This window comes from Balaenoptera physalus, assembly GCF_965194825.1.
Source record: "Balaenoptera physalus genome assembly, chromosome: 2".
Classification (NCBI taxonomy): Eukaryota; Metazoa; Chordata; class Mammalia; order Artiodactyla; family Balaenopteridae; genus Balaenoptera; species Balaenoptera physalus.
The window spans coordinates 158426735-158453122 of NC_138883.1; the positions used below are offsets into that span (position 1 = coordinate 158426735).

The 26388-nt window shown below is 38.5% G+C and overlaps 1 long non-coding RNA gene across 1 annotated transcript in view; it reads left to right on the plus strand.

Moving 5' to 3' along the window:
- Positions 1–7143, plus strand: part of LOC309655042 — a 305351-nt gene extending 298208 nt beyond the window's left edge. Inside the window, exon 4 of the long non-coding RNA XR_014260572.1 lies at positions 2761–7143. This is a non-coding gene — a long non-coding RNA (uncharacterized lncRNA). The remainder of the gene's footprint in view (positions 1–2760) is intronic.
- Positions 7144–26388: the final 19245 nt, after the last annotated feature.

The window sequence follows — 26388 nt, forward strand, 5'->3', positions numbered from 1 at the left end:
TCTTCAGTTGCTATACTAGGAAGTGGAAATGAAATCAGTCAGCTGTGCTCTCAACTTTATTTACTCTAAATGGTGGGCAATTTTCTCCTAAAAGAAATCATAGTTGGAGTTGCAGGGCTCCGTCAGAAGAAGGTGCACCTCTACCCAGGAGCCAAGAGACAGAGAAAAGTGAGGTTCTAAACGTTTGTCGGGATTTAGAGAGCTGGAGAGCCATTCTGGGTAAAATAAAGAAGTGAGAGCATCTTGCTTTGAGGGGAGTGGCAAAGATTAAATTTTGGCTATCACTTTTCCAGGGGAAAAAACAAAGCTATCTCTTCTGCTGGTGTTTGTATTGATACGTGGGAGCAGAGCTTTCCTCCACCACCTCCTCCTCCTTCCTGGCAGGTGAAAGAAACCAGCCCCTTTGGTCCAGCTCTCGGCCAGGCTGGGTGCCCACTCACAGGAGGAAGTACAAACAGTCGAGGAGGTCACTGGTCCATCTCACGCTACTCCTTGGCTGAGCACAGATTCAGTTCAGCAGAGGGGCCCTTCCAGACCCTGCTTGCTGTCCTGGACTTCAAAGTCCCTCTGCCCAGCCCTGGAGGCCAGGGCTCCTACTGAATGTCCGACAGCCTCCAGGCCAGCCGGAACTGTCTCATTCTAGACCTCAGATCCACTGTGGCTTCACAGTGAGACAGCATCCCTGGCACGAGCTCCCTGCCTCTTAACTTCTGGCTTTTCTCTGGCTGATGGTTAGCATCCTGCTCCGTAGTGCTGAGCCGAGCCACGCAGTGGGCTCAGATAACTTCTGCCCTCCTCCTCGTCTCTCCTCATCATCCTTCTGATCTGTATCTTGCTTCCTTCCTTTATTTAGGGCTGTCCCCCCAGTCCTTCCGCTCTGGGCCTGCTCCTTCCTCACTTTCTCTGTGATGTCATGGCAGGCACAGAAGTCCTAGCAGCAGACCCTGGTCAAGTGCCCATTCTCTGCATCGCGGGTCACCGCCTCTGTCAGTGCTCCCGCTCCACCCACAACCGCTGAGGCTTTACTTAGATACCAGTGCAAATGCTAGTAAGAGTCTCTCCTGAGTCCTAGCAAGCTTCCCACAGATGTATCTCCTTTCAGAGCTCTGAAAATGATTAGCTACAAGATCTTAGGCCAGTTGTTTAACTTCTCTCAGCCTTGGTTTCAGCATCTCTGAAATGGGTACAATTGTACATAAATCATAAGGTTGCTGTGAAGATTAAATTAGTTCATGCATGTACAGTCTGTAGAAAGTGCTCCAGAAATACTCTCTTTTATTACTGTTCTTGTGGGTAATTTTTTGGTTGCAAGGAGCTCAAGCTTTTTTTAAATTTTTTTTAACATCTTTTTTGTAGTGTAATTGCTTTACAATGGTGTGTTAGTTTCTGCTGTATAACAAAGTGAATCAGCTAAACATATGCATATATCCCCATATCTCCTCCCTCTTGTGTCTCCCTCCCGCCCTCCCTATCCCACCCCTCTAGGTGGTCACAAAGCACCGATCTGATCTCCCTGTGTTATGCAGCTGCTTCCCACTAGCTATCTATTTTACATTTGGTAGTGTATATAATCCTACAGATAGGTATTTGAATCTCATCTCTGCCATTTACTGCCTACGTGACCTCGCGTAGATGTGAAAACTTCACTGAACCTATTTCCTTTCTAGTAAAATGAGGAAAATCATCACTGCCTCCCAAAACCGTTAGGGGCATTAACTGAGTGAGGGACTTGTGGCATCCAGTGCAATGCCCACCTGACAATAATAATAATAACAAATAATATCCTCTCCTTCTCCTTCAGCATGTTGATTTTCTAAAACTTTTATTAATTATTCTTTTTATCGTAACTCCCCATTGTATGCCAAAAACACTAACTCATAATCTCCCTCCATCAGACTATTACTCAGCCATTAAAAAGAATGAAATAATGCCATTTGCAGCAATATGGATGGACCTAGAGATCATCATACTAAGTGAAGTAAGTCAGACAGAGAAAGACAAATATTATATGATATTGCTTATATGCGGAATCTAAAAAAAAAATGATATAAATAATGTCCCTCCATCATACTATCTCCTTTCTTAAAAATCATCTCTCTTTCTTCTCTCATTCTTAGGGAAATCTGTTTCCTCAAAGCCACAAATCTTAGAATAAAAGAAGGCAAACCCTCTACCCACCAGCTCCGTCCCCCTCACAATGTGAAATGAATATTTTTAAGAGGCTGCTTCCAAAAGAAAAGGAGCATCTCTACTCACTGGGGTAGGATGGCAAGTGGTGAAGAGAGCATGTTTTACCTTGGTGTGGGGAGTGGAGATGAAGAAGGGTGCCTTCTGAGTACCCCAAACCCTAAGGAGCCCACTCCTCATTCCAAGCATGAAGTTATCCTACCCGATACGGCTGTGAAGCAGTAGGGGTGTTCTGTGTCCAGTTTTTAACATCCTTATCCCAGTTTCACATTTGGATATTTTTTTATTCCATCAAGCCCAGATGTGGTCCTAATTCCCTTGTTATACTTGCCATCTCTGCAAGTGCAAAATTTTTTGAAATTATTCTTGTCAAATATGCCCCTTCCAGATTGGCTAACTTGAAGATCAGAGCTTTCTGCACAAGAAAAGACTTCCTGGCTCAATGTGTCAGTTCCTTTTCATGTAGCTGGATCTTTCAATTTGTAGCATAACCCCTGTAGCACGATAGAGAGAAGATGATATGTCTGAAACGCTGAACCGCAGTCACCCTTGTCTGCCATTATGTTTCCACAGGCATTCTATAAAAAGCTGCAAAACCTCGGGGTCTGAGATCTGACACCTGAAATGGCTGCAATCACTCAAAGGCACCCCTTTTCCTATCTCTTGCTGATTGACCCCATCCCATTGTGTCTTTCAATACACAGCCCACAACTCTATATTTAGGGCGATGACCAGACATCCATGCTGGCTCCAAACACTTCTCACTCCACTTGGATAGCTTCCCCTGTGAGTTAGATGTTAGACTCAGAAGAACGATGTTCCTGTCTCAGCTTGGCCCCCCATTGTGTGATATTATACACTTTCCAGAGCTTTCAGGTGTTTCGTGCCCTACAAAATAATAAACAATCGTGACAGCTAATATTGCTGAGAACTTGCTGTCTGCCAGATATTATTCTAAGTGTTTTTCGTGTGAGTATGGGTGGGTGCACCGACTTTTTTAAACGTCACCACAATCTTATGAATGAGGTCCTTTTGCAAGAGAGGAAATTGAAGCCCAAACTCTCCCCGGTGTTACGTGGTAGAGCTGGGATTGAACTCATACTGTCTTGCTCTAGAGCCCACATGCTTAACCACAAGTTACTTGTTTGTAATACATACAACTACAGTCCCGTCTCATTATCTGCAGTAGTTCTGTCCTGTAAAGTCACCGTGAGCACTGAATTAGCAAATACCTAGCCACTGCTCCCAGGGGAAATACAGGGTTGAGTTCCTGCGAGCCCCTGCTCACAACATTTTCATCCATCAGTATATAACCCATCAATACATAACCTTGGTTTATGTGGGTTTCTGTTTAAAGACACCTCACTTTATATATATTGTTGAGTCATTATCATTGAACTCACAGCCAACAGCATTGGCTCATGCCTGAACAAGCTTATCTCACACACCTATTTTCTCTGTAAGGCACCACAGCACAGTCTTCTTATGCTTAGGAACTAGTCAGCATTTCAGTACTACTTGGGGGCCGTTTTAAACAGCAAAATCACCCATAAAAGCACAAAATTGCAAGAAAAACGTGGCATTAAATAGACCACAAAAAGCACACTGGTTTACATCATGAGAGCGGAAACAAGAAGGCAGCATGTTGCCTTGTTCAACCTCAGCTGGGAACGTGCACATCAGGTGACTCAAGTGTTTTCATTGTTCTGCGCATGTTGCCAGATGACTGTGAAAGCTCTCTGAGTTACTGATTTGAGTGTTTGAATAAATTTTAGTGGGTAGGTCAATTCACAATACAGAATATGCAATGATGAAGATTGACTGTATACAGTAATTGGGGGAGAAAAATCTCAGATCTCCAAACAAGAGTGGACTACCAGGTGGGGTTGAGAAGAATCCAGTCCAGTCCAGACAGAGGCACTTCCGTGCAAAGGCTTGGGGCTATTCCACTACCAACACAGGCTGTGTCTCTACCTGTCTCCCCAAATCAAAGAACAAAAATGAAATATTCTAGCCAACTGACTGTGTGTTGAATAAGGCTTTATCTCTCTATATCTTGACTTGATATTTCTGTATATCGTGACTCCTTCCTTTGGATTTCAGGAAGATGTTTTGATTCATAGATACCTAACCTCTATACCGACAAATTACATTTCTCATTCTGCAATGGATTATAATGGCATCTGAGCAGTAGATATTAAAATATGTTTTCTTTGCACAGAAGATAAGTAATTGGTGGGGTGAAACAGTGGAGATTACTTCATACCTGTCCCTACACCCCACCTCTGGGTGTGCCTGTCTCTGGAGTATACTGTAACCACATCTGGCCATGTCTGCTCAAACAGTAAATGTAAGCTGATTTATAAAACTGAGAAGTAGAGATGGATGAGCTGGGGGAAAAAAACTGGGTTTCTGATGTGGTTCTTTATCATTTTGCTGCTTCACAATGGTATGTGGACCAGCAGCATTGGCACTACCTGGGAGCTTGTTAAAAATGAAGAAGCTTAGCCTCCCCCCAAGATCTACTGCATTTTTAAAATTTTTATTTTATATTGAGGTATAGTTCATTAACAGTATTGGGTTAGATCAGGAAACTTGCACAAGCCTCTCAGGTGGCCTCATCCACCAGACGGCAGACAGCAGAAGCAAGAAGAACTACAATCCTACAGCCTGTGGAACAAAAACCACATTCACAGAAAGATAGACAAGATGAAAAGGCAGAGGGCCATGTACCAGATGAAGGAACAAGATAAAACCCCAGAAAAACAACTAAATGAAGTGGAAATAGGCAACCTTCCAGAAAAAGAATTCAGAATAATGATAGTGAAGATGATCCAGGACCTCGGAAAAAGAATGGAGGCAAAGGTCAAGAAGATGCAAGAAATGTTTAACAAAGATCTAGAAGAATTAAAGAACAAACAGAGATGAACAATACAATAATTGAAATGAAAACTACACTAGAAGGAATCAATAGCAGAATAACTGAGGCAGAAGAACAGATAAGTGACCTGGAACACAGAATGGTGGAATTCACTGCTGCAGAACAGACTAAAGAAAAAAGAATGAAAAGAAATGGAGACAGCCTAAGAGACCTCTGGGACAACACTAAAGGCAACAACACTCGCATTATAGGGGTCCCAGAAGGAGAAGAGAGAGAGAAAGGACCCGAGAAAATATTTGAGGAGATTATAGTCGAAAACTTCCCTAACATGGGAAAGGAAATAGCCACCCAAGTCCAGGAAGTGCAGCGACTCCCATACAGGATAAATCCAAGGAGAAACACGCCAAGACACATAGAAATCAAATTGGCAAAAATTAAGACAAAGAAAAATTATTGAAAGCAGCAGGGAAAAACACCAAATAACATACAAGGGAACTCCCATAAGGTTAACAGCTGATTTCTCAGCAGAAACTCTACAAGCCGGAAGAGAGTGGCATGATATACTTAAAGTGATGAAAGGGAAAAACCTACAACCAAGAATACTGTACCCAGCAAGGATCTCATTCATATTCGATGGAGAAATCAAAATCTTTACAGACAAGCAAAAGCTAAGAGAATTCAGCACCACCAAACCAGCTCTACGACAAATGCTAAAGGAACTTCTCTAAGTGGGAAACACAAGAGAAGAAAAGGACCTACAAATACAAACTCAAAACGATTAAGAAAATTGTAATAGGAACATACATATCGATAATTACCTTACACGTGAATGGATTAAATGCTCCAACCAAAAGACACAGGCTTGCTGAATGGATACAAAAACAAGACCCATATGTATGCTGTCTACAAGAGACCCACTTCAGACCTAAGGGCACATACAGACAAAGTGAGGGGATGGAAGAAGACATTCCATGCAAATGGAAATCAAAAGAAAGCTGGAGTAGCAATACTCATATCAGATAAAATAGACTTTAAAATAAAGAATGTTACAAGAGACAAGGAAGGACACTACATAATGATCAAGGGATCAATCCAAGAAGAAGCTATAACAATTATAAATATATATGCACCCAACACAGGAGCACCTCAACACAAAAGGCAACTGCTAACAGCTATAAAAGAGGAAATTGACAGTGACACAATAATACTGGGGGACTTTAACACTTCACTAACACCAGTGGACAGATCATGCAAACAGAAAATTAATAAGGAAACACGAGCTTTAAATGATGCAATAGACCAGATAGATTTAACTGATATTTATAGGACATTCCATCCAAAACCAGCAGATTACACTTTCTTCTCAAGTGCGCACGGAACATTCTCCAGGATAGATCACATCTTGGGTCACAAATCAAGCCTCAGTAAATTTAAGAAAGTTGAAATCATATCAAGCATCTTTTCTGACCACAACACTATGAGATTAGAAATGAATTACAGGGAAAAAAAATGTAAAAAACACAAACACATGGAGGCTAAACAATACGTTACTAAATAACCAAGAGATCACTGAAAAAATCAAAGAGGAAATCAAAAAATACCTAGAGACAAATGACAATGAAACCATGATGATCCAAAACCTATGGGATACAGCAAAAGCAGTTCTAAGAGGGAAGTTTATAGCTATACAAGCCTACCTCAAGAAACAAGAAAAATCTCAAATAAACAATCTAACCTTACACCTAAAGGAACTAGAGAAAGAAGAACAAACAAAACCCAAAGTTAGCAGAAGGAAAGAAATTATAAAGATCAGAGCAGAAACGAATGAAATAGAAACACAGAAAACAATAGCAAAGATCAATACAACTACAAGCTGGTTCTTTGAGAAGATAAACAAAATAGATAAACCGTTAGCCAGACTTATCAAGAAAAAGAGGGAGAGGACTCAAATCAGTAAAATTAGAAATGAAAAAGGAGAAGTTAGAAGAGACACCGCAGAAATACAAACCATCCTAAGAGACTACTACAAGCAACTCTATGCCAATAAAATGGACACCCTGAAAGAAATGGACAAATTCTTAGAAAGGTATACCCTCCCAAGACTGAACCAGGAAGAAATAGAAAATATGAACAGACCAATCACAAGTAATGAAATTGAAACTGTTATTAAAAATCTTCCAACAAAAGTCTAGGACCAGATGACTTCACAGGTGAATGCTATCAAACATTTAGAGAAGAGCTAACACCCATCCTTCTCAAACTCTTACAAAAATTTGCAGAGGAAGGAACACTCCCAAACTCATTCTACGAGGCCACCATCACCCTGATACCAAAACTAGACAAAGATGTCACAAAAAAAGAAAATTACAGACCAATATCACTGATGAATATAGATGCAAAAATCCTAAACAAAATAGTAGCAAACAGAATCCAACAACACATTAAAAGGATCATACACCATGATCAAGTGGGGTCTATTCCAGGGATGCAAGGATTCTTCAATATATGCAAATCAATCAATGTGATACACCATATTAACAAATTGAAGCATAAAAACCATATGATCATCTCAATAGATGCAGAAAACGCTTTTGACAAAATTCAACACCCATTTATGATAAAAACTCTCCAGAAAGTGGGCATAGAGGGAACCTACCTCAACATAATAAAGGCCATATATGACAAAAGCACAGCAAACATCATTCTCAATGGTGAAAAACTGAAAGCATTTCCTCTAAGATCAGGAACAAGACAAGGGTGTCCACTCTCACCACTATTATTCAACATAGTTTTGGAAGTCCTAGCCACGGCAATCAGAGAAGGAAAAGAAATAAAAGGAATACAAATTGGAAAAAAAGAAGTAAAACTGTCACTGTTTGCAGATGACATGATACTATACATAGAGAATCCTAAAAATGCCACCAGAAAACTACCAGAGCTAATCAATGAATTTGGTAAAGTTGCAGGATACAAAATTAATGCACAGAAATCTCTTGCATTCCTATACACTAATGATGAAAAATCTGAAAGAGAAATTATGGAAACACTCCCATTTACCATTGCAACAAAAAGAATAAAATACCTAGGAATAAACCTACCTAGGGAAACAAAAGACCTGTATGCAGAAAACTATAAGACACTGAAGAAAGAAATTAAAGATGATACCAACAGATGGAGAGATATACCATGTTCTTGGATTGGAAGAATCAATATTGTGTAAATGACTATACTACCCAAAGCAATGTACAGATTCAATGCAATCCCTATCAAATTACCGATGGCATTTTTTACGGAACTAGAACAAAAAATCTTAAAATTTGTATGGAAACACAAAAGACCCCGAATAGCCAAAGCAGTCTTGAAGGAAAAAAATGGAGCGGGAGGAATCAGACTCCCTGACCTCAGAGTATACCACAAAGCTACAGTAATCAAGACAATATGGTACTGGCGCAGAAACAGAAACATAGATCAATGGAACAAGATAGAAAGTCCAGAGATAAACCCACACACGTATGGTCAACTAATCTATGACAAAGGAGGCAAAGATATACAATGGAGAAAAGACAGTCTCTTCAATAAGTGGTGCTGGAAAAACTGGACAGCTACATGTAAAAGAATGAAATTAGAACACTCCCTAACACCATACACAAAAATCAACTCAAAATGGATTAAAGACCTAAATGTAAGACTGGACACTATAAAACTCTTAGAGGAATACATAAGAAGCGCACTCTGACATAAATCACTGCAAGATCTTTTTTGATCCACCTCCAAGAGTAATGGAAATAAAAACAAAAATAAACAAATGGGACCTAATGAGACTTAAAAGCTTTTGCACAGCAAAGGAAACCAGAAACAAGACGAAAAGACAACCCTCAAAATGGGAGAAAATATTTGCAAACAAATCAACGGACAAACGATTAATCTCCAAAATATATAAACAGCTCATGCAGCTCCATATTAAAGGAACAACCCAATCCAAAAATGGGCAGTAGGCCTAAATAGATACTTCTCTGAAGAAGACCTACAGATGGCCAAGAAGCACATGAAAAGCTGCTCAACATCACTAATTATTAGAGAAATGCAAATCAAAACTACAGTGAGGTATCACCTCACACCAGTTAGAATGGGCATCATCACAAAATCTACAAGCAACAAATGCTGGAGAGGGTGTGGAGAAAAGGGAAACCTCTTGCACTGTTGGTGGGAATGTAAATTGATACAGCCATTATGGAGAACAGTATGGAGGTTCCTTAAAAAACTAAAAATAGAATTACCATATGATTCAGCAATCCCACTCCTGGGCATATACCCTGAGAAAACCATAATTCAAAAAGACACATGCACCCCAATGTTCATTGCAGCACTATTTACAATAGCCAGGTCATGGAAGCAACCTAAATGCCCATCTACAGACGAATGGATAAAGAAGATGTGGTACATATATACAATGGAATATTAACTCAGCCATAAAAAGGAACGAAATTGCGTCATTTGTTGAGACTTGATGGATCTAGAGACTGTCATACAGAGTGAAGTAAGTCAGAAAGAGAAAAACAAATATCGTATATCAACGCATATATGTGGAACATAGAAAAATGGTACAGATGAACTGGTTTGCAGGACAGAAACTGAGACACAGATGTAGAGAACAAATGTATGGACACCAATGGGGGAAAGCGGCGGGGGGGGGTGGGGTGGTGGTGTGATGAATTGCGATTGACATGTATACACTGATGTGTATAAAATGGATGACTAATAAATACCTGCTGTATAAAAAATAAATAAAATTAAATTCAAAAAAGAAATTTAAAATCTGCCACACAACCAGTGTGAATTGGCAGACAGATCTTAAAAATAAGCAATGGACCAAACGGTAAAGGAAAAAAAAAAAAAAAAAAAAACCAATGTTGGGTTAGTTTCAGATGTACAGCAAAGTGATTCTGTTATACATATACATGTATCTATTCTTTTTCAAGTTCTTTTTCCATTTAGGTTATTACAGAATATTGAGCAGAGTTCCCTGTGCTATGCACTAGGTCCTTGTTGGTTATCTATTTTAAGTATAGCAGGGTGTACCTGTCAGTACCAAACTCCCAATCTATCTCTCCCCTCCACCCTTCCCCCTGGTAACCATAAGTTTGTTCTCTAAGTCTGTGAGTCTGTTTCTGTTTTGTAAATAAGTTCATTTGTATCATTTCTTTAGATTCCGCATATAAGCGATATCATATAATATTTTAACAAGATCTGTATGTGCTTCACATGTACAAGAATGTGGGAGAAGCAGCGCTTTGCAAAATCAAGCCCCAATCCTAGTTTGCTGTCTGTACAGTTGATTAAGCACCTCTTTTGTATGATCATGACTGACCACAGCTTTTGCATATTCTCATAGTAACCAAAACCTCACACAACTCCCAAACCCTCCATGCCTTTGGCAGCAGGTCAGCAGTGGCCATGTGTCCTTGGCCACCTGGCCCGAGCTCCTTTTTTGCAGTTTTACATCCATTCTCACTTTCAGCAGCTGGTTGTGTTTATCATCCAGAACCAGTAACTGGACTGAAATGTTTGTAAGTTTCAAAATAGTTCACTCAGCCCTCTTGATGGAACATATGATGTTTCTCTTGTCATATATCCTAGGTGTCAAATTGTGATGTTCTTAGCTAACTCTGAGCAGAATATATAGGAGAGTTCTTAATAAATCATATGTTTTTCTTACCCAAGCTTCTGTCCGAAATTTTTGCCTCAGAGGCCCATGACTCTCAAAACTAGACCATCATTAAGTATCAGAAGATTCAGTGTAAGTTCTTAACTTTTACAGTTAATCACTCTTTTCTCCCATTTCACATTCTATAGAATAATAAGAGGTAGTAATCACTGCTCTAGTTCACAGACTCTTGGTAAAGATCAAATTAGAAAGTAACCAAGTGCTTTCAGAAGCATAAAATGCTTTAGAAATATAAATTATTTTCATTACTCTTACTAGCAAGGATAACTCACAGTACTAAGTTTCCCAAAAATCAGCAATTTACTAATACACAGGAGAATATATATGTATATATATTAATTCTGAGGCAGAAAAAAGTTTTCGGTATAATGAGTATGACATTTCTATAATCACCACTTGGAGTCTATAGAATCAGATCACATCTTGTAGCCACTTGGATATTTGCCTTTGACAGTGACTGCTGGACGTGGAGCAGACAGGTAGACATCCTAGTTCTCTTTCTGTAGTCTGAGCTATTTAAAAATGCAGTGATAGTATTTGGACCATTGTTAATGGAAATGTCATCCTTGATATTTATAAGACTGTCCTAGAGACCGCCAACTCTCTTAAATGCCTCTTTTCAAGTAGCCCTTGAATGATTTTCACCTTAAATAGCCAGTCATGCAGTCATGCAGTCCTGCCCTGCACACACAGCAATGCATTTTTCAAGCAAGCGTACGGAGGGCTGTAAGAGATAACCTTAACTCCTCCTCAGATGCAGAATCTGGTTGCCCCTTTGTTTCCAAAGATTAAATAAGATGTGTGTCATTTGGGAGGCCATTGTCTGAATAGCTACTGAACATTTCAACCCACAAGAACCCACATAATCATCTAACCCATATTTGTTGATGAACAGAGGGACCCCCAGTGCCTGTGTAATTTCCTCATGGTAAGTGAGGTGTTGGGTGGGACATACTTACTGGTCTGAGCCATTAGGATTCAATGCAGTGCCTTCCTACTTCTGGAGTAGAATGGAACCAGCCCATCCGACCATGTCTGCTCCCAACACTGAATGGTTCCCCATGAAATGAAGGAGTGATGGAATGCATTTCCCTGAGCTGAGAACAGGCTAGCAAACAGTGAGTTCATCGCTGGAGATAATGAAACGTAGAAGTTGTTTCTTGCTTCTTTCGTTAAAACTGAAGACATTGTGTTCTAATTAACGCCATGTGCTTCTGGGGCTCAGTGTGCCCACCCAGCATGGGATTCTTCCACCCAGGAATGCATGTGTGCACAGAAATAACATCCTGAAACTGCTCTTATCTGTTCTGCAAGAAACAGGGGGATAACGTCTTCTGACGGCATTTGTCCTCCGTTTTTCAAATTTTCCACTCCTTTTCATTCCAAGGTTCTGTTTGTTTTGTGTGTGTGTGTGTTTTAAGTTCAGTTCAAAATGAGATGTCTAGTAAGAATTTTGGAAAAACATATCCCCTTCATTTAAAAACAGTTGGCAGACAATTACGCCAGAAGTAATAATATCATCGTAAAAACCTCAAATTGCACTGCCTAATATTTAAGCCTGTTAAGAGCTTGGCCTTCTTGCCTCAGAGTAGTTTGATGCCAGGCGCTGAGGAGTCAAGGGTGGGAAAGACCAGTTCCTGAACTAGGATGATCATAATAGCGTGAAGACAAAGGGTGGATTCAATAGGGTGATGGGCACTTTGGTAAAGGTTAGTAACAATCACTGCAGAAGCCTGGGGTTCCAAGGAAGCTTCCTAGATGAGAGGTTGCCTGCATATGAAAAGGATGAGTAGGAATACATCAGATGAAGCAGGTGAGAGAGGAAATTCCAGGAAAGAGGAATTGCACAAGCAAGGGTCCAGAGGTGTGGAGAACTTCCATGTACAGTGAATGCCAAGCAGCTTGTAATTACTAGAGGACAGCAGCACTTTGGAGAATGGAGGAGAGTGTGGGTGGAGGGCAGAGCAGCAGCCAGGTAGATTTCATGGGCAGGAGTTTCAGCTTTATCTTTAGTCACTGGGCACTCTTGAAGGGGTTGGGTGTTAAAATCAGCTCTGCTCTGCCACCACTCTGAAGAGGATGAGGGTGAGGAGCCAGGACCAGAAGCAGAGCAAGAGAGAGCTGGTGGGATGGGGGAAACCAGTGAGGAAACTACCCAGTCGTCCAGATAAGAGGGAATGAGAGATTTATCTAGGAAGGTTGTAGTCAGAAAGAAGATGGAGCAGCAGGTCCAGGAAATAATCAGGAGGCAAAATCATCATGAGTTGGAAGTTTGTTGAATGTTTTTAAAGAAGTGAGAAGAGAGTCCTGAAGGAGAGGGTATAAAATGGTTATGATGTTTCAGGCTGAAGTCCTTAAATAGGTGGTTTTGCCATTTATGGGAACAAGGAGGCCAGGAAGAAAAATAGTTGGGGGTGGTTGGAAATCATAACTTCACCTGTGAAGGCTGTGAAACATCCGAATGGAGTTGGACATTTAGGAGAAGGTCTTTGTCTAAAGCTCAAGTGAAAAGCATAGACTATAATTTTAGGACATATTTTAACACATTATTGCTTGGTGACTCTCCCAATTTATTGCCTGCATGTTTCAATTCAATATTTTAAGAACCAACCTAAACTCTCCATCCTAACCAATATAATAGTGGTATGGTTTTTTCAGGAGCTGTAATTCTTGTGTTTTTTGAGGTTAATATTTTTTTTTCTTCAGTGGTTAATATTTTTTTGCAATGATGTAATTTTTAGCCATTGACTATTTATTTACTTAAAAATGTGAAACATGCTTATTTGTGACTAGACGTTATATAGAAAAGGAAAGCATTCAGCATTCAAAAGGTAATATTCATCTTCCTGAGTTTCCTATAGGGTTCCCTTAAAATAAACCCAACTCCCTTTCAGATCCAAATAACAAAAACAAAATATTATTCATCCTACGCTGTAAGATTTCATATTATTTGGAAGTGTATGTCACTTGATGGTTTTTGTGAATAGTTCAATGACTTTTTATTAAGAAAGAATCTTCCATTCCTATTTTAACATATTCTTTCAGATATCTTAGATGATTGCAAAAATATTCTGAGACATCTATGGAAAAGTTTATTGTAAAATATTTCAGCTTCTGCTTATTTTTATTACAATAAAAAGAATAAGTGAATCTGTATCCATTGTTGCTATGGTAACTAACATATTTTATATATTGAGAAAGAACATGAACATTTCTAAATGCATTTTTGTCTTTCTGATATATGTCTCTGAATATATAAGACCATATACTTTGGATGACTTCAAGTCCAGGAGATTTTAGGACATGCCCTCTTGTAGCTATTCTGTACTGTCATCCCCACAAAGAGAAAGATGCCATCAGACCTGGGTCTTGGCATTTAGTTTGGTGGCCATGAACTGTACACATGGTGCAAGAAGTGAATTGATCATTGCTATTTTTAAAGAAGATTGGCAAACATTCCTAACAGTATTTAGATTTCAACTGATTATTAAATTCTATAAATATCTCAATTTCTTTTAATAGACTTCAAATCTGAAAATCATTGATAATCCACCCATCTGCCTGTGTCCTATGTTGGCTATAAATTGTGTTGCATATACATTCATTTATCAACAAATATTTATGACAACTTTCTAAATTTAGAATCTATGCTAGATTAATAATCTAGAGATGGTAACAGTCACATACCAGATAATTATACAAAATAAGCAAAATGAAACCTGCCAGGAGGGAAATATAAACAAAGTATCATAGGAACAGAGAAGAATCAACTAATTTAGGCTGAAGGAATCCAGCAATATTTGAAGGACAGAGGGATGGGGGGAAGTAGGAGAGAGAGAAAATGCCTGAATTAAATCTTAAAGAATGAGTCTTACACTATAGGACATTTTAACCTAAAAAATTAATGCTTATATAGACAACTGAGCTAACATTTAACAAATACAGCAAATAATATCCATTATGTACTTACAAATCTGTGTGTGTAAGAAAAAATATTCAAAGCAGTAGCATGATTAGATAATGAGAGTTCATCTACGCTGTAGTTACTGAACTTCTGTTATATATCAGATACTCACTAGATTCAGATTTGACACCTAAGGGGTTCAATTTTATGAAACTTAACCTTAAAAAGGTGTGATAATCTTGAACTACAGTAAGACTTTGAAAAATATATCTAATCTTAAAGTATAATTTCACTAAAAACTTATTTTAGAGTAAATAGATTTAAATTCCCAGATTAGTTAAATTATATTAGTTTATTCCTTGAAAACAAGCAGCCATGCGATGGGTAAGCAAAATCAGACATCATAGCTTTTATAGTGATAATCAGTGTGAGGAAATAAATATTTCTCTCCTTTTTTTTTTCCTTTCGGTATTGAAGACTCAATAGAAACATGGCAGCTACAGAGGTAAACAAGAAGTACAAGTGAACTAAAACACAAAATCAAAAAAAAAACCACTGAACTGGAAGTCAGGAGACCTTGGAACCAGTCTTTTCCCTGCTTATTCACTTGCAGTGTGGTTTTGGGCTATGCCCTAGCTTCATAACATCAGGGGCTTAGACAAGGTACTAGCACTAAGCAAGGCACAGAGGAATCAGGGATGGGTAAGATGCAGTACCTGACCTGAGACACTTAACATCCTAGTGTTGAGATACCAGAAAGACTCAGTAGTGCAGTGAGGTTGCTGTGGAACACAGAAAGGGAGCTCAGCCTATGGTTTCTACAACTCCACTTCCAGTCACAGATAAGGCTATATAGGCAATAGGATAATTTGACCTAGAACCCATGCATTCATTCTAGACTCATATGCAAAGCCAAAAATCAAACCAAAAAAAGTAGAATAATATGGAAAGTTACCCTTACCTGTTGAAATATATATTTATAATATTTAAAAGGGTATGACGGAAATACACAGAAACACCAATAGAAAAAAGTTGAAAGTACAAAACATTCCCAAAATGGTGGGGGTTTTTTTGAATTTTATTTTATTTATTTTTTTATACAGCAGGTTCTTATTAGTCATCCATTTTATACACATCAGTGTATACATGTCAATCCCAATCTCGCAATTCATCACACCACCCCCACCCGCTGATGCTTTCCCCCCTTGGTGTCCATATGTTTGTTCTCTGCATCTGTGTCTCTATTTCTGCCCTGCAAACCGGTTCATCTGTATCTTTTTTCTAGGTTCCACATATATGCGTTAATATGCGATATTTGTTTTTCTCCTTCTGACTTACTTCACTCCGTATGACAGTCTCTAGATCCATCCACGTCTCTACAAATGACCCAATTTCGTTCCTTTTTATGACTGAGTAATATTCTATTGTATATATGTACCACATCTTCTTTATCCATTCGTCTGTTGATGGGCATTTAGGTTGCTTCCATGACCTGGCTATTGTAAATAGTGCTGCAGTGAACATTGAGGTGCATGTGTCTTTTTGAATTATGGTTTTCTCTGGGTATATGCCCAGTAGTGGGATTGCTGGATCATATGGTAATTCTATTTTTAGTTTTTTAAAGAACCTCCATACTGTTCTCCATAGTGGCTGTAACAATTTACATTCCCACCAACAGTGCAAGAGGGTTCCCTTTTCTCCACACCCTCTCCAGCATTTGTTGTTTGTAGATTTTGTGATGATGCCCATTCTAACTGGTGTGAAGTGATACCTCATTGTAGTTTTGATTTGCATCCCAAAATGGTGTTTTTATTGTAAGCAAAAGTTAGCATTTCAAGTCAATAAGAACTGGAATATTATATAAAAAATATTGTGAACCAACCAGCTAACCACTTACTGTAATTAAACATTTAAATATAAAATATGAAAACAACAAATTCCAGGAAAACAACAGGCAAAAACATAATATGAAAGAAAAAAGACATTCTAAAATGACATCTAAGATGAAAACAAATGAAAAACATTGACAGATGAAATACTTGAGTCCATGAAAATTTTAAAAACTTCTGTAACATAAGAAGTCATAAAATTGAAAAGGATTCCACAAACTGAGAAAATAATTGGAAATGTATGTTAGGAAAAGGTTTAAAGCCCTTAATAATTTTTAAATGTATACTACTTTCTCACCTATTAATTTAGCAATTATAAAAATTACTAATGCCCAACATTGATTTGCCCATGAAAAAAATGACCATTGAATAGATTACTCCAGGAAGTAAAAGTTTGTAAAAAACTTTTTTAGACTAATTTTTGATTATGAATGGACTGTCTTTAAAATATGAAAAAATGTTGATGTAGCAGTTCAAGTTCTAGGAACATATTCTAATTAAATAGGTAAATAATCATAGATGTGTACAAAGATGCAGTAACTAAGGTTTTCAACAAAGCACTATTAGTAAAGGTGAAAAAACACCATTAACCAAAATGTGTGAAACACATGACATTTTAAAAATTATATGTGTATTTGTCATTATGGAATAATATTTTATTTATTATATAGTTATTTAAATATTAATAATATTATCATGGAAATATTTTCATCAAAAAGTTTTAGTGAACTCACCAAGCCCAAGAAGTATAAAGTGCCTGTATTTTTGAATTACCTAAATTATCTGCTCCTCTAAGGTAACTATCATTGGCATTGCCTATATGGCATTTTGCTTTTTTAAATGCATTTTGCATATAAAACTGAATTGAAATATAGAGTCCAAAGACAGGGTGAAAAAGAGAAAGGAAAGGATTTGAACATGTGGCATGCTGGAAAATAAAGATTTAGCAATGAGTCAAGAGTGTCTTAGAAGAGGAGAATTCAGCTTGGAAGAGATTGTTATAGAACAGGCATCAGAGGCTGGAGTCAGTAATAAGTTGCACCTAAAGAATTAGAATACATTTGCACGTGGTCTAAGAAAACATGGCACAAGTAGGCAAAGAACAGACCAAGGAGAATAACACATTCATTATGAATCTATGACTTCCGGATTGGAAAGGCAGTCATGAGATAGAAAAGCTAATAAGAAGAACAAAGATGGGTTCTCGGGCAGAGAGGAAACAGACTTTTTGAGGAATTGAAAATGGGTACTTGCTGAGCCTCTGAAATAGAGGTGAGCAAACTATGACCTATCTTTTTTTTCGTACAACCAATGAGCAAATAATTTTTAAAGACTGAAAAATATCAAAAGAATTTTATTTCTTCATATAACATGAAAACATGAGATTCAAATTTCCGTGTCAATAAATAAAGTTTTGTGGGGACACTGCCATGCTCATTTGTTTATGCATTGCCACAGATGCTTTCACACCACAAAGCAGAGTTGAGTACTCATAGCACATGGACCATAAGACTTAAAATACTGACTTCCTAGCTCCCTGCAGAGAGTTTTCTGACCTCTGATCTAAAGACTAAAGGAAACATGAATGAACAGGCAAGTATTTAGGAAGGAAATTACATGAGGATTGCTTGCTTGAAGTCAAGAGTAAAGGAGATTCTGGAACATTAAATCATTGTTATTCATAGTTTAGAACAGGGGTCCCCAACCCTTGGACCGAGGACCGCTACCGGTCCGCGGCCTGTTAGGAACCGGGACACACAGCAGGAGGTGAGTGGCAGGCAAGTGAGTAAAGCTTCATCTGCTGCTCCCCATTGCTCCCCATTGCTCACATTACTGCCTGAGGCATCCCCTCCCTCCCCACCCCGTCCGTGGAAAAATTGTCTTCTATGAAACCAGCCCCTGGTGCCAAAAATGTTGGGGACCGCTGGTTTAGAAGATACAGAAGATTGGAATCTTGGTTCACACCCAGCCTGATCACCAGTTAGCGCCTCACCAGCACCTGATGCCACAAATAATCCCACATTGTCTCAAGGGTCTGTTGGCTCCACCCCTCCATAAAACTCTAATATAATCAAGTGTCTTTGGGTTTCAAGAATCAGAAGTTGTCCCTAACTAGTTCTAATGAGAAGTCAAATTTTTTAGAACGTCATACAGTGGGCTTAAGGAAGTGAAGTTTAATTGGATCATACAGGAACTAGAAAACCACTGGATTCTTAGGGTCCCACTTTCTCCATCCATTTCCCTTGGGGTCTCTGTCGTCCTTCTCTTCCTCCTCTCACTGAAGACTGTCTTTCCCTGCTTAATCTCTAACATTCACATGGATTAAGGTGACAGCCAACTCATTATCTCCATCATAACCTCTCCGCCTTAAAATCCTGCGCGCGCGCGCATGCGCGCGCGCGCGCGCACACACACACACACACACACACACACACACACACACACACACACACACACACACACACACACACACACACACACACACACACACACACCCTGCACCAGAACTGGACAGGTCCTGCAACCCTCCTCTTTCACATTACTGGGGAGAGAATGAGATTCTTCACCTCAGCCAGGTGATTGATTACATTGGCAAAGGTGTATGCCCCTGATCCAATCAACTGTACTGTGGTGGGTGAGTTACATAGCCTACTTCATACTTACTAGGGCCTTACTTTAGGTGGAGGATGATAATTAAGGGGAGAAAATGGTAATGCGTGTGCTACATATTTATAGAGAGGGAGACACCTTTCCTCTTCTAAAAAGCCTTCGCTTACTATGCAATCTGATTTAGATGCCTTTTCTCTGCACTTCTAGAGCATCTTGTTTCTACCTCAATGCTGGGCAAATTCACTAAGGATGAAGTTGCATCTTTATTATTTGGGTCTTTCCCACATTTCTAATACATAATATGTGTTCAACAAATGCACATTGAAAGGATTAATTAGTATACAAATGAATAACAAGCACTTGTGGGATCAAACACAGGCAAGGTTGATTGGGTAGATGAAAGATTAGCCTTATGTATGCGAAAATTAAATTAAATATATTGGTTGTGAGCCCTGAGCCCTTTGTAGATCCTAGATTATATATATACTCCCAATTTTATAAAAGAAAACAATTAGTGAAGATAAAAGATAGGATAATTTAACTTACAAAAACTATCAGAAGTATAAAGCTAATTCACCATTTAAAATTCAATGTAATTTACCATAACAACAGACTTAAGGGAAAAAAAACATCATCTCAATAACTTCCAAAAATCTCTCAGAAAACCAGAAATAGAAGGGAATTTCCTTCACCTGATAAAGGGCAGCTATTTAAAAAAAATCTATAGCTAACATATGCTTAATGGGGAAATACTGAACAATTTCCCCTAAGATCAGGAACAGGACAAAAACTCCTTATAACACTCCTATTATACATCAAACTGGGAGTCCTAGACAGTGTAATAAGGCATACTAAAAACTTATAAAAGAATCTACAAAGCACTCAGAACTAATAAGTTATTTTAGAAAAGTCACAGGACACAAGGTCAGTATACAAAAATAAATAGTATTTCTGTACACTAGTATTGAAAAATTGGAATTCAATAATTTTAAAGTAACATTTACAATAGCACCAAAACAAAGCAATACTTAGGTATAAATCTAAAAAGTACGTGTACGATCTATATGCTGAAAAGTACAAAACACCAATTAAAGACATCAAAGAAGATCTAAATAATTGCAGAGACACTCCTTGTTGAAGGAATAGAAGACTCAATATTGTTAAAATGTCAATTCTTACCAGACTGAGGACTAGGTTTAACTCAACACCAGTCAAAATCCCATTAGGGTTTGTGTGTGTGAATACCACCAGCTAATTCTAAAATTTATGTAGAAACGCAAAGGAATTAAAATAGTGAAAACAATTTCTGAAAAAGAACTTGTCTCCAGAATACATGAGGAACTCTCAAAATTCAATAAGAAAACATCAAACAAAAATACCAGGTTAAAAAAATGGGTAAAATATTTGAACAGACACTTCACCAACAAAGATATACAGATGGCAAATGAGCTCATAAACAGATGCTCAAAATCATTAATCATTTGGGAAATGCACATTAAAACCACAGTGAGATACCATTATAAACATGTTAGAATGGCTTTTATCGAGAAACACTGACAATACCAAATGCTGACAAAGATTTGGAGCAAGGGGAACTCTCATACACTGCTGGTGGAAATGCCAAACGGTACAGCAGCTTTAGAAAATGGCTTGACAATTTCTCATAAAGCTAAACATACATTTATTCTATGATTCAGTGATCCTACTCCTCAAAATTTACCCTAGCAAAATAAAAACTTACATTCCCACATACACACAAAAGTGAGTCAGCGGAGGTCAGTATCACTCAGAGCATCATAATTCGTCAATGTTTAAATCTGATCAGAGTAAATAAAGAAAATATATAAAGATGTAGATAAATTGATAGGAAAAATATTTGACAGCAAAATTTCCCTAAAAATAAATCTGTGTGAGACCTAAAGGATGGGAAGAATGGGGACTTATTGTTTAATAGGTACAGAGTTTCAGTTTTATATAATGACATGAATTATAGAGATGGATGGTAGTGATGGTTATACAACATTATGAATGCATATCATACCACAGAGCTGTATATTTAAAAATAGTTAAGATGGTAAGTTTTATGTTATTTGTATTTTACCACAATAAAAAATTAAAAACAATATTCAAAGACACTAATAATAAAATGTTAAAATCTCAAAAAATTTTTAAAAATAAAAATAAACGTATGAATTTATCTTTACTCAGTGTAGTAGGAAACAAAGTTAAACTGCTTTAGCCCAGTCATTTAGATACATGTCATTGGTAGAACAGATTAAAACTAAATTAAAAATGCCTGATCTTTCACATCCGTTATGTCATGAAATTGTGAGGGTAGTCTCCTGCGTGTTTCAAGAACAAATAGACCAAGAGTTTGGTCATTGTTGGAGAAATGTGCACTGATTGAGACATTTTTGTCCCTACCAATAATATAATGCATAATTTTAAAGAATTTATAAATGCTGTGACCTGTACCCAGATAGTTTTTTGCAGAACTAGGTATGTTCCACCTGCTAGTCACCTCAGGAGGTTACTACAATGGTTTGCTTTACTACTTATGTGTCATTAGGGTTGACAAGGCTAATATCCCACCATGGGTTCTTTCCCTGACCTCGAGAGATTATAAAATGACATTCAGCAGATTTCGCACATTTAAATATGCTGGTACTGTTAATGTCATTTTCTTTTCCAGTCACACAGCTGACTGGATAAAAATTCCCAAGACCCTACTCAGGTTCCTATAAAGCAGTGAAATGGGAATTTGTGCTCTCCCGCCTCCCCCCCCCCCACCCCCGCCCCCATCTAATGCTCTTCTCCTCTTTAATGGTGAAACTACCCTGTGTACTGTTTCTCTATTTATAGCCCAGACAATTCAGCTGCAGGCAGGTGGTTCTATTGAAAGATAAACAGACTTTTAACAACCCCCCACTGGTTCATAAATGGTCAACTGTGCTGACATAGCAGGCTGCAGGTGACTAAACCCATCCAGGAATGTTGGTCATTTACTACAGCGCTTGGGACCCTGCAGCGTCTTTAGCCAAAGAACAGCTGATACTCTCAGCATTTTTCTCTCTTAACAAAAAATCAAAATCAATGGTCATACAAACTGGTTAAAAGTATCAGGTGCATATTCATCTAATACACCAAAATCCAAAAATAACCTCATTACTGTCTTTGCCAAAGTGCTTATTGATTGTTGAGGATCTTTTAGAGGATTTTGTTGAACATTCTTGCCTTTGAAAATGTGATTTGGTCCAGCTGGAGTGGCCTCAGGCACCTCAGAGACACATCCTTCCTCCCTTCTCCCATTGCTCCTTTTTCCGTCTTTCCCCACCCCTGGGGTGAGATCTTGCACATTCTTACATGAAAGGAGTGGATAAAGAATGACAAGAATTCCTCTTTCAGCAGTGCATTTCTGCATACCCTTTTTCAATTTCCCATTCCCACCATGGTCTCATTGCATCTTTATGCCATCCAGTTAAGGAACTCATGTTGGATCTTCTTACCTCCTAGCTATTTAAGTCTCCCACTATAGTATGAGCTATTCTTGTGGTCATAAACTCATTCTCATATAAACATATAACATTATATTAGTTTCAGGTGTACAGCTTATGACTCAATAGTTGTATATATTGAGCAGTGATCACCACAATAAATCTAGTTAACATCCGTCACCATAGATAATTACAAAACAATTTTTTTGGTGTGATGAGAACTTTTCAGATCTATTCTCTTAGCAACTTTCACATTAAAAATACAGTATTAACTATAGTCACTATGCTGTACATTACATCCCTGAGTTATTTTATAACTGGAAGTTTGTACCTTTTGACCACCTTTGCCCATTTCACACCCACCACCCACCCCCTACCTCTGGCAACCACCAATCTGTCAATCTGTTCTCTTTATCTATGTGCTTGTTATTTTTTTTTTTTTTTTTTTTTAGATTCCACATGTAAGTGAGACCAAATGGTATTTGTCTTTCTCTGTCTAACTTATTTCACTTAGCTAATGCCCTTAAGGTCCATCCATATTGACGCAAAAGGCAAGATTTCATTCTTTCCTATGGCTGAGTAATATTCCATTGATTACATATACCACATTTAGGTTGTTTCTGTCTTGGCTATTGTAAATAATGGTGAACAAATATGTGGGTGCAAATATCTTTTCAAGTTAGTGTTTTTGTCTTCTTCAGATCAGTACCCAGAAGGGGAATTGCTGGATCACATGGTAGTGCTAGTTTTAATTTTTTTGAGGAGCCTCCATATAGTTTTCCACAGTGACTGTACCAATTTACATTCCCACCAACGGTGCATGAGGGTTCCCTTTTCTCCACATCCTTGCCAACACTTGTTATTTCTTGTCTTTTTGATAATAGCCTTTCAAATGCATGATCAAATGCACTTCTCAGAGTGTTACTACTGAGAAAATTTCCCCTAATCACTGTTCTTTAGGGAAACCCCTGCATTGTTCTTTAGTGGAATAGGAGCTCTTTATAGGCTTGCATTAACAAACAAGTTGATCTACCCATCAGCTGGGCATGGTGTGAACTGAGATGAGATATTGGTTTGACATAGGTAGATGAATGGAGTCTGAACTCCTTGTTCCTGTAACTTATTTATTTTCTCAAAACCTGCTTGGAATCAATTCTGAATAAACCATTTTTGTTGTTCAGCAAATCACTGCTGTGTCCATTTGACCTTATGACTTAGTGGTTATGAAAATACCAGCTCATGATGGATACCTCTAGTCACATAATCAATTAATATTGCCTGGTTAAGTGTTCTTTATCTAAACCAATAGTATGCTTATAGTTTCCTTTCAAATGGCATGACCTGACTTCAGAATCCTTTAGTTCTACATGGCCACTCTCCTATCCACATCTTTATCTACTCCATTAGTGCAATATTGTAATTTATAAGAAATATATACTTGGTCATTCAGATGACCAAAATGTGTTTCTTATATGTATTTGATCTTTGTCTATGGTTCCTGGGACACAGCTCCCAACATCTTTGGAATTTCCGGAGCATAAGAGCAATGGGAACATCTTTTGTCATAATATTTGGTCTCAGTTCCTCAGAGCCATAGTGGTGAATTGAGTGCCTTGTTATTCATAACAAGCCCCTTTCCACCACAACTGGGTTTGAGTAATAAATTGTCTTTTTGAAAGTACCTATGGATGGGGGCTGGTTTCCCAAGAAACCAACCATGAATAGAGAGTTGGATTTTCAGTCCCACCCCCTGATTTCTGGGGAGGGAAGAGGTACAAGAGATGAGTCAATCACCATTGGCCAGTGGTTTAATCAACCATGCCTATGTAATTCAGCTTCTATAAAAACCCAGAAGGACAGGGTTCAGAGAGCTTTTGGGTTGGTGAACCTATAGAGATTTGGGGAGAATTGTACACCAGGAAAGGACATGTAAACTCCATGCTTTTCCACATACCCTGCCCTGTGCCTCTCTTCCATCTGTCTGTTCCTGACTTATATCCCTTTATAATAAACTAGTGATCTAGTAAGTCAAATGTTTCTCTGGGTTCTGTGAACCGCTCTATCAAATTAATCAAACCTAACGAGGGGATCATGGGAACCTCTAAGCTATACCCAGTCTGTCAAGAATATAGGCAATGACCTGGGATTGCTATTAACGTCTGAAGGGAAGAGGGAAAGGCAGTTCTGTGGAATTGAACCCTTAATCTGTGGAATCTGATACTATCTGGATAGAAAGTAGTGTCAGAATTGAGTTGAATTCTCAGACACCCTGCTATTGTCTAAGAACTGCTTGTTGGTGGTGAAGAAAACCTACCCCTTACCCCAAACACGTTGAAATTGGTTTCATAATTACCTTTTTTTTAAAAATTTTATTTATTTATTTATTTTTGGCTGTGTTGGGTCTTCGTTTCTGTGCAAGGGCTTTCTCTAGTTGCAGCGAGCGGGGGCCTCTCACTATCGTGGCCTCTCTTGTTGTGCAGCACAGGCTCCAGACGCACAGGCTCAGTAGTTGTGGCTCACGGGCCCAGCTGCTCCGCGGCATGTGGGATCTTCCCAGACGAGGGCTCGAACCCGTGTCCCCTGCATTAGCAGGCAGATTCTCAACAACTGCGCCACCAGGGAAGCCCCTTAATTACCTTTTAATTAGCCAGAATTATCCAGAGAAACAGACAATAGGATGAACTGATGGATGGATGGATGGATGGATGGATAGATAGATAGATAGATAGATAGATAGATAGATAGATAGATAGATAGAAATATAGACAGACAGATAATTTTAAGGAATTGGCTCATGCACACAATTGTGGAGGCTGGCAAGTCCAAAATTTGTGGGGTAGGGCAGCCAGCAGGCTAGGAATTCAAGAAGAATATCTATGTTTCAGTCCTGAGGCAGAATTTCTTCTACTTCAGGAAATCTGTCTTTGCTCTTAATGCCTTCAACTGATTGGATGAGGTCCACCCATATTATGAAGGGTAATCTGCTTTACTAAGTCAACTGATTGTTAATTATTGATTTAATCTGAAAATACCTTTATAGCCAGGTCTATGCTAGTGTTTAACCAAAAAAAAGGGCACTATGGCCTAGCCATGTTGACATACACAATTAACCATCACATCTGCTCTATATACCTACATCATCTTTACATCTACCAGCTTACATAGGCTAAGCAGGAGAACTGCTTGTATCTGGTATCACAGCCTCAAATTGCTTCAGTATTCTCTCTTGCTCTCAGTTCTTCTCAAAATGGATGGACTTCTGAGTTACTCAGTGAATGAATCAGAAAAGAAATACTAAGTATGTTATGTGCTGCCTCCAAAATCATAAGGGACTTGTCAAATGTTGTGCCTCTTTCTTAGTGATAGAGGCTAAAAGGTAGAATAGCATGTCATTCACCTTGTGGGATGTTACGTTGCAGACCAATGGGTTCCTAAAAACTCAACCCCATGAGCAAGGGTTCTTAATAATTTTGGTATTTTTCTCCCACTCTCTGGTGCCCGTGTGTATCACCAGGGCATCCAGAGTACTTGCCAATTTCTCCTGCCTAGGATTGATTGATAGGGTATCATCAGTATTGTAGACCAATGTAACAAAGGAATGTCAAGTAGATCAAGTTCCCTTTGAACTATATTGTACCAAAGAGTAGGAGACATAATTTGGCCCTGGGTCAAGATTGTAAACCTGTACTATTATTCAT